This window comes from Nicotiana attenuata, chromosome 8 (assembly GCF_001879085.1).
Source record: "Nicotiana attenuata strain UT chromosome 8, NIATTr2, whole genome shotgun sequence".
NCBI lineage: Eukaryota > Viridiplantae > Streptophyta > Magnoliopsida > Solanales > Solanaceae > Nicotiana > Nicotiana attenuata.
Genome location: NC_031996.1, coordinates 22,939,433 through 22,947,624, shown reverse-complemented (window position 1 = coordinate 22,947,624; position 8,192 = coordinate 22,939,433). Strand labels below are relative to the sequence as shown.

General features: G+C 38.7%; 1 long non-coding RNA gene across 1 annotated transcript; it reads right to left on the bottom strand.

Moving 5' to 3' along the window:
• Positions 4,212-5,693, bottom strand: LOC109231812. Its single transcript, XR_002068843.1, has 3 exons — positions 5,151-5,693; positions 4,627-4,719; positions 4,212-4,387 (listed from the first exon to the last, which is right to left on the bottom strand). It is a non-coding gene; the product is annotated as an uncharacterized LOC109231812 (long non-coding RNA).

Genomic DNA, 8,192 nt, shown 5'->3' with positions numbered 1-8,192 from the left:
TAACTTTGAATTTAATAGCAAAACCAGGTGTTTGCGATGTTATTTACAACGTGTAATTGAATTGAATAGATTTGGGCCATTTGGAGTCGGATACTCGTGGCAAGAGCGTGGTTTCTAGTTGATATTGAGCCGGTTCGAGGTAAGTGGCTTGTCTAACCTTGTGTGGGGGACCTTTCCCCTTAGGACATGATCTTTGAATATTTGAATGCCTCGTACGTGAGGTGACTAGCGCGTACTTGAGCTAATTGTTGTAAACCCGTTTCTACTTGAAGTATTTAAATTGAGATTTCCTGTTTACTTGTTCATTTTAGACTGTAAGTTTATACCTGTGCTAGCTTAGAGACGCATGTTTAGCTGGCTTACTTGCTTATTTGTTTAGCTGTACTATTTGTGCTCTGTGAAGCATGTTAGGCTAGAATTTACTATTACTTGTCCTGATTTTAGCATTTATTCTGAGATTATGGGTTGTTGTTGTTGTGTGTTTAATTTGGGACTACGGGACGGCTTTCCGGGAGATCCCCTGTACTTGAGATATTCTGGACTGAGGGTGCGGGATACCAAGAGATCCCTGGCACATGTGTTTCTATATATATTGGGATACCAAGAGATCCCCGGCTTACTTATTGAGGATACCCAAAGATCCTCGGGATACCAAGAGATCCCTGACTTACTTATTGAGGATACCCAGAGATCCTCGGGATACCAAGAGATCCCCGACTTACTTATTGAGGATACCAAGAGATCCTCGGGATACCAAGAGATCCCCCGGCTATTATTCCTTGTTGAGGGCAGTTTTCCTTGTATTGTTACCTTTGCTTTCTATTACTGTTCTTCCTTATTTACCTGGTTTAGACTCGCTGTAGACTTTATTTAAACTGCTTCTGTTATCTCATTATTTATTATGTTTTATCTCAGTAGGGCCCTGACCTTCCTCGTCACTACCCAACCAGGTTAGGCATGGCACTTACTGAGTACCGCTGTGGTGTACTCATGCCTCTTCTGCGCATGTTTTTCATGTGCAGATCCAGGTACTTCCTCCCAGGCGTATCATCCTCGTGGTGGAGAGTCCTAGCTGAGACTTGAGTATATCTGCTACGTCCGCAGACCAGGAATCTCTACTCTATTCCGGCTTTAGCAGATAGTTCCTTTCTTTCCTTTCATGTTGTTTAGACATTCTGGTGTAGAGCAGATTACTACATTCTATTAGCCTGTGTTTCCCGTGAGTTTCCGGGTTTTGGGATTTAGTTGTAGACTTCCGCATATTTTTGAGCTGTATAGGCCGAGTGGCCTTATATACAGTTGTTATTTCCGTATGTTCGGTTTTAATTAATTATTCCGCAAATATTAATTTGTTATTCCGCACTGTAAGGCTTACCTAGTTGTAGGAACTAGGTGCCATCACGACATGTTCATGGAGGGTGAATTGGGGTCGTTACACTAAGGTACCCAAACTAGTTTGGGTCCTTTTATATAAGCAAAAGGATAAATCAGATTCTTTTTAGCCCGACTTGGCAGCCTATTTTTCCCTTGAACAAACTTTTTGTTCTTTTAATATGCCCTCTGTTTTGTAGCGTATTCACTTTTATAGTGACTACTGTTACCACAGTGTGTGCAAATCTTATTTTTAGGGAGTGTGAGGTACTTACTTTTGGGATCCCACTTAGGTGCAGAGTTTCCAAAGCCAAGTCCTCTTCTGTTGCTACTATGATGTTCTTGTAACCATGAAAGTGCATCGGAGGACTTGTTCCATTTACAAGTTCTGTCTAGCTCATGCTTGAGCTTATTCAGATGCTCTTTTAGGACTCTTACCTGTTCATCCCTCTTATACAACTCATCTTTTATTTTTCTTAAGTTTTCTTCTAAAGTGAGTTGTGTGTGATCAGTTGTCTTTTTGCCTGTTCCTAATTTCAATTTTAGATTTTCAGACCTATGTTGTAGGACACTTATGTCAAGTGCATGAACCTAGTTCTTCAACATAGTATTTTCACTTTCAGTTCCACAAGCCCTAAGTTCTAGGTTTTTGCACTTTTCTTTCAAAATCACAAATTCTTTTGACAGATGTTCCTTTTCATTATTCACATCCTCAGACTCATCAATTAGCTCTAGTAGTAACTCAGGTAACCTTTCTTTAGACAAAAATTTAATCTTGTCTTTGAGATGAAAGACACACTTACCTCAGTTTCTTCATCAGACTCTCCAATGGCCATAAGTGCTCATTCGTCATCATCATCATCATCTGAGCTTTCTCCCTAAGCAGCAACCATAGCTTTGGTTGATCCTTTGTTGTTGCTTTTCTTGGGTTGAACCTGTTCCTTCTTCATGTTCCTTTGTTCAACTCTTTCTTTCTTCCATTCAATTTCCCACAAAGATAGTTTTTTGACCATGTGATCAGTCTTTCCACACTTGTAGCAGCCATCATGGGTTTTCTTCTCAAGAGCTATTGCCTTGTTGTAGCTTCCACTTCTTGAATAACCCTTTCCCCTCCTTAGGTACATCTTGAAGTCTTTGGTGATCATAGCCATTTCATCATCTTCCATATCAGAACCTTCAGTGATTCTGAGTAAAAATCTCCTTTCTTTCTTAGGTACATCCATTTTCATGGTTTTGTCTCCAAAGTTCATTAGCAGTGAGATTCCCAATTAATTCATCTAATGGAGAGTGGCAATATTCTTTGGTTCCTAGATGGCAGTGATCTTTCTTTCCCAAGTGATTGGAAAGACCCTAGTAAGTATCTTCTCAACTCTTTCTTCTTCAGGGATAATCCTTCCAAGATATTTTAGTTTATTTGTCAGTGTAGTGAACCTTGTATACATCTCCTGAATGGTTTCCCCATCATTCATAGCAAAGTTCTCATACTGAAAGTACAGTAGAGTTCCTCTAGATCTCTTCATCTGAGTTGTTCCTTCATGGGCCACTTGCAGCATGTCCCAAATTTGCTTGGAAGTGGAGCAGCCTAGAATTCTATTGTACTCATCTGGACCAACTCCACAGACAAGCCACTTCTTGGCTTTAGCATTCTTTTTCCACTTCTTCAGATCCTCATCATTGCAATCAGCTCTTGTCTTTGGCACATCTACTCCTTCAGCATTTTTCTTCAAAGTAGCCAGTGGACCATCAGTGATAATGTCCCATAGCTCATAGTCCTCTCCTAGTATGTGATCTCTCATTCTTGGCTTCCACCAAGAGTAGTACTGATCATTAAAGAGTGGTGGCCTAGCTGTGGATTGCCCTTCTCAGTTTCCAGGTGGTGCACTCATCTTGATCTTCTCCTAAGGTGTTAGCCTCTTCAGTGATAACCTGCTCTGATACCAATTGTTGTTTTATACTTCAATACCACACAAGAGCTGAGGTAATTTGAGTGGTGTCCAAGTTTTTGCGTGCACAGATTATAGAAGGACTTGGTTCTTCTATGTGTTCTTTATGCTACTGTTGCAGAATAATAAATGAAGAAAGTAAAGAACACAAGTATTTTTACGTGGAAAACACCTGGCTAATAAGGTGAAAATACAACGACCTACTACCCAGTAGGATTTTTTCCCAATACATCACTAAATCACTGAGCCAAAAATAATATTTACAAAACTTTTTGTAAACCTAAGAATTACCTCTAACCCTTTGTGGCAACCAACCTCAAGCTGTTGCGACAAGTTCAAGTGAACTCTAACTTGAACACTACACTCACAGTATCTAATACAAATGCTTCTAGAGAAAGCTGAAAGGTACAACTCAAAAACCCTACTACAGTAAGACTATAATAAAAGACACACACTTGGAACCGGTTCTTCTATATGGTTCATGTAGTTTCAGGTTCACACACTTCACTACAAAAAATATTGTAATAATGGCGATCATTTTAGCGGGTTGTGGTGGTTTTTAACCACCACTATAAGCATCAATGGCGATTTCACGAAATGCCCAAATTACGTCCGCCAAAAATTTATTACGGCGGTTTCCTGTTAAATGCCATAATCGAATCCTGCATAAAATGGCGGTTGTAAACCGCAACAATTGTCTCTTTAAAAGGCAGTTTGAACCCGCCATATTTGTTTTCTGTTTTGTAATTAATTTCTACAATTTTTGTTCATTACATATATTTACCCTGTCCTTGCATGAAAGTTTGTCTATTACTTGTAACAGTTTTGACACAAATATAAGTGAACGAGTACTTAAATAAATCATTTGTTGTACATAAAAAACATAAGCACTTCAGATACACCATCAAATGTATTAAAACTCATGGAGTAATATTTTACATCAATTCAACATATATAAGGGAAAAAACAATAATAAATCCTAGATATACATTCAATGAACACTCATGATCCGCGAAGTTACTTTCATCGAGTGATCTTGGGCTGCTAGATGACGTGATACAACTTCCTATATCCTGTGCCAACAAAATAAATAAAGGCAACAATTGATAAGTAACCAAAACTCATTCATAATTGATACAAAAGGATAAGTATAGAATTGATATGTAACTGAAATTTCACAAAAGCTGGAATTTTCCTTAATACAGCTAAAAAAATTACTCTCTTTGCTCTCATAATTGCATACATAACACATGAAAATCACAACCTTCAGTAAACAAACCAAACCGAAATAGGAGAAAGGCGATGTAGTTACCATTGGAGTGAAACACAATGAAACTCGAGAAACCTATGCACATTGTGCTGCCTTGATCCATTCACAATGCCCGAGCTGCATACACAACATTATCTGCATATTTGGCCAAGCTTCAATTAACACTCAATTTTCATTCGTACAACATGTTCTCATCCACGCAAAGTTTATGGCATCCCTAGTTTACAGCTAAGAAACTAATAATGGAGAGAACAATCACTCAAGCACACTCCAAATCAATTAAAAGAGAGAGACATTATGATCCTCTTCGCAATCAATCCCCAAACTGACATCACTTACCAATTAATCAATATTGGGACTAATGATCAACATGTAACACCATTTTCAAATATGAGATAACACCATTTTCATCAATTGATTTTTTTCAGTGACGCACGTTATCGAACAGTCTGTGAGCATCAAGTCATCCTATTCGGTTTGAGAGCATGAGGGGTTAGACTACTCCCCTAATTAGAGCAAGAGGAGAGTTAGCCATGGCTTGAGGTAGTTGAGAGAGAAGTAATTACCTAAGGAAAATTGTTACCATCCATAGTTTGGAGGCATTCAGTGAATTTTCTTGTTGATTTCTTGAAGTTCTTCATTCCCGCACCATGATCATATGGTTTAAGTTATTGATGAATATAAACTCGCAATAGGACAAACATATATTCCTTTTACAGTTTCTCCAAAGTCACCAAACATAAATGAAAATAACAATTTGACCAGCCACACTCTAAGGACACATATATCTCACTTAATTTAATAGTTAGCCAACATACCATACTCCTTGCACATCCAGAGTAGTTGTGCTTGTATCAATGTACTTTTTGGCTGCTATGGAATAAAGCTTTTCTTTTACATGGACTTTCAGCATCAACATTAGAAGACTTGTTACATAAGATAACCATTTTCTAAGCTTTTCTTTTCTTTCTTTTCATATCAAATAAGATACTCATTTTTAAAATTGCAGTAACATTGACTATTTGTATGTGATCAATTTACTAAAGACCTGCTTGTACTCTATCTAACTAAACTTTGCCTGCTTGTACTTCTATCAACTAAGCAATGTCCTTCTTCTCTAAAAGAATAAGGAGAGGAAGGCGGTAGATGTTATGGATGCACTTGTTGGCAAACAATATACTGGATGCAAGAACTAATAGGATAGATAATGATTGATATTTTCTAAAAAAAATTGTCAGCTTTGAATAAAACTTCCCTTAGTGATTTAGGACTCTTGTTATTTCTTTTAGTTAGGACTCTTTTCCGAATTAGGTCTCTTGTTATTTCTTATTTGTTAGGACTCTTGCTATGTAACCTCTATTTAAGAGATTTGACGCTTAACAATAAAAGTAGGTTGAATTTCTTCAAGTCACAGAGATTTGGAACCTTTCTCAAATAAGTTCCCAGGTGTGCAATTCCCTGATTGAATTGCAAATCCAGCAATCATAGGCAAGTCTAGGAACAAGAACAAGGGCTTAGACCTTCGTGTTGGGCCTGACTTTCCTGTTAATCGTCCAGCGACTCGATCCAAAATTAGGGACCATAACAATTTAGTATCAGAGTTTGTCATGATGGACGGAAAATGTGTAGAAGCAAAGTTGCGAAATCTTTTCCAGGAAGCCCAAGCTGAAGCTGAAGCAAAAGTAGCAGCTTCAGAAGCGAGGACAGACGCCAAATTCCAGCAACTATCCCAACAGATTGAAGCCTTAATCCGCACCACGACGTGTATGAAGGGAGTTTAAATTGGAGATAATAGTGCTCCTGCTGCGCAACAAACCAGTAATGCAGGTGAACAATCAGTTCTTCATGTAGGGAGAAGAAACAACATCAATTCTTGTATTGATGACAACATCGGAGGAAGAGGTATAGTACCCAGATACACTAAATTAGGCTTTCCTACTTATGATGAAACTGAAGATCCTTTTATTTGGCTTCACCATTGTGAGAAATTCTTTGCTAACCAGCGTACTGCCAACCAAGAAAAAGTAAGTTAACTTCTTTTCACATGGTCGGGGAGGCGCAATTATGGGTTTATCAACTAGAACTGGAGGAACCCAATTTGACATGGGGTGTGTTCAAAGAATATTGTACCCTTCGGTTTGGCCTACCAATGAAAAGTAACCCATTAGGAGAGTTGATCAACTTTAAACAAACTAGTTCTGTGGAAGAATATTAGAGAAATTTCCCAAACTGGTTAGCTCGTGCTTCATCTGTGCGTATAGACCAACAAGTTCATATGTTTACAGCAGGGTTAGTTGATTTAAGTCGTCTCGATGTTGAAATGCATAATCCATCTAACTTGGTGCAAGCAATGAGTCTGGCGAGAGCATTTGAGAAGAAAATACAAATTTCTTCTACCACACAAAGGGGATATGGTTCAACCTCAACCGGCAGTGTTAAAGTTGCCGGTACAGCAGTGACTCCAAGTGCTAAGACTAGTGCTTCTTCTTATCCTTTTGTGAAAAGGTTGACTCGCACCGAGATGGCTGCCCGGCGTGCAAAAGGATTGTGCTACAACTATGATGATCCTTATGTTGCAGGCCATCAGTGCAAAAAGTTATTTTGGCTAGAAATAGAGTACGGAGAATCTAAGGATATAACAACGGACAACGAAGAGCCTGCCATCTCACTTCATGCTATCACAGGCAAACAACATGCAAATACTATACAATTGCAAGTTGTAGTCGATATGAAGTTGTTGCTTAGCTTAGTGGATTCGGGCAGCACACACAATTTTATTAGCTCTACTGCTACCCAGCGTTTAGGCTTGCCTATCCATCATCAGGAAAATCTCAATGTATCAGAGGCAAATGGCGAGAAAATCTCCAAATTGGGAATTTTCAAAGGAGTGTAATTTTTTTGTAATTACCCAATCTTTTATTGCTGATTTTTATGTGATTCCTTTGGATGGTTTTGATATTGTCCTAGGTGTCAAGTGGCTACAAACACTCGGGCCTATCTTGTGGGATTTTACATTACTGACAATGATCTTTGAAGTAAATGGAAGGCAGATCACCTTACAAGGACAAAACAACTATTCCAGTCGCACCTACATCTTTCGTTGGATTCTAAGCAAGGTGACCTCAAGAAGATATTGGCCGAATTTGATGACATATTCCAAGAACCTACACTACAGGTCTGCCTCCTATGCGTTCTTGCGACCATCACATTTGTTTACTACCAGGAACTAATCCAGTGGTAGTTCGACCCTATCACTACCCTCACTTCCAGAAAGATGAGATTGAGAAACAGTGTGATCAAATGCTTCATCAAGGTCTTATCCGACCTAGTCGTTCTCCATTCTCATCACCTGTACTACTAGTTCAGAAACATGACGGAATGTGGCACTTTTGTGTGGACTATGGGGAGCTTAATTCTAAAATAGTAAAAGACAAATTCCCTATTCCAGTAGTAGATGAATTACTTGAAGAATTACACGGAGCACAATGTTTCACCAAGCTTGATCTTCGCTCTAGTTACCATCAAGTCTACATGGACTCTATGGATGTTGAGAAGACGGCTTTTAGAATGCACCATGGCCAATTCGAGTTCCTTGTCATGCCATTTGG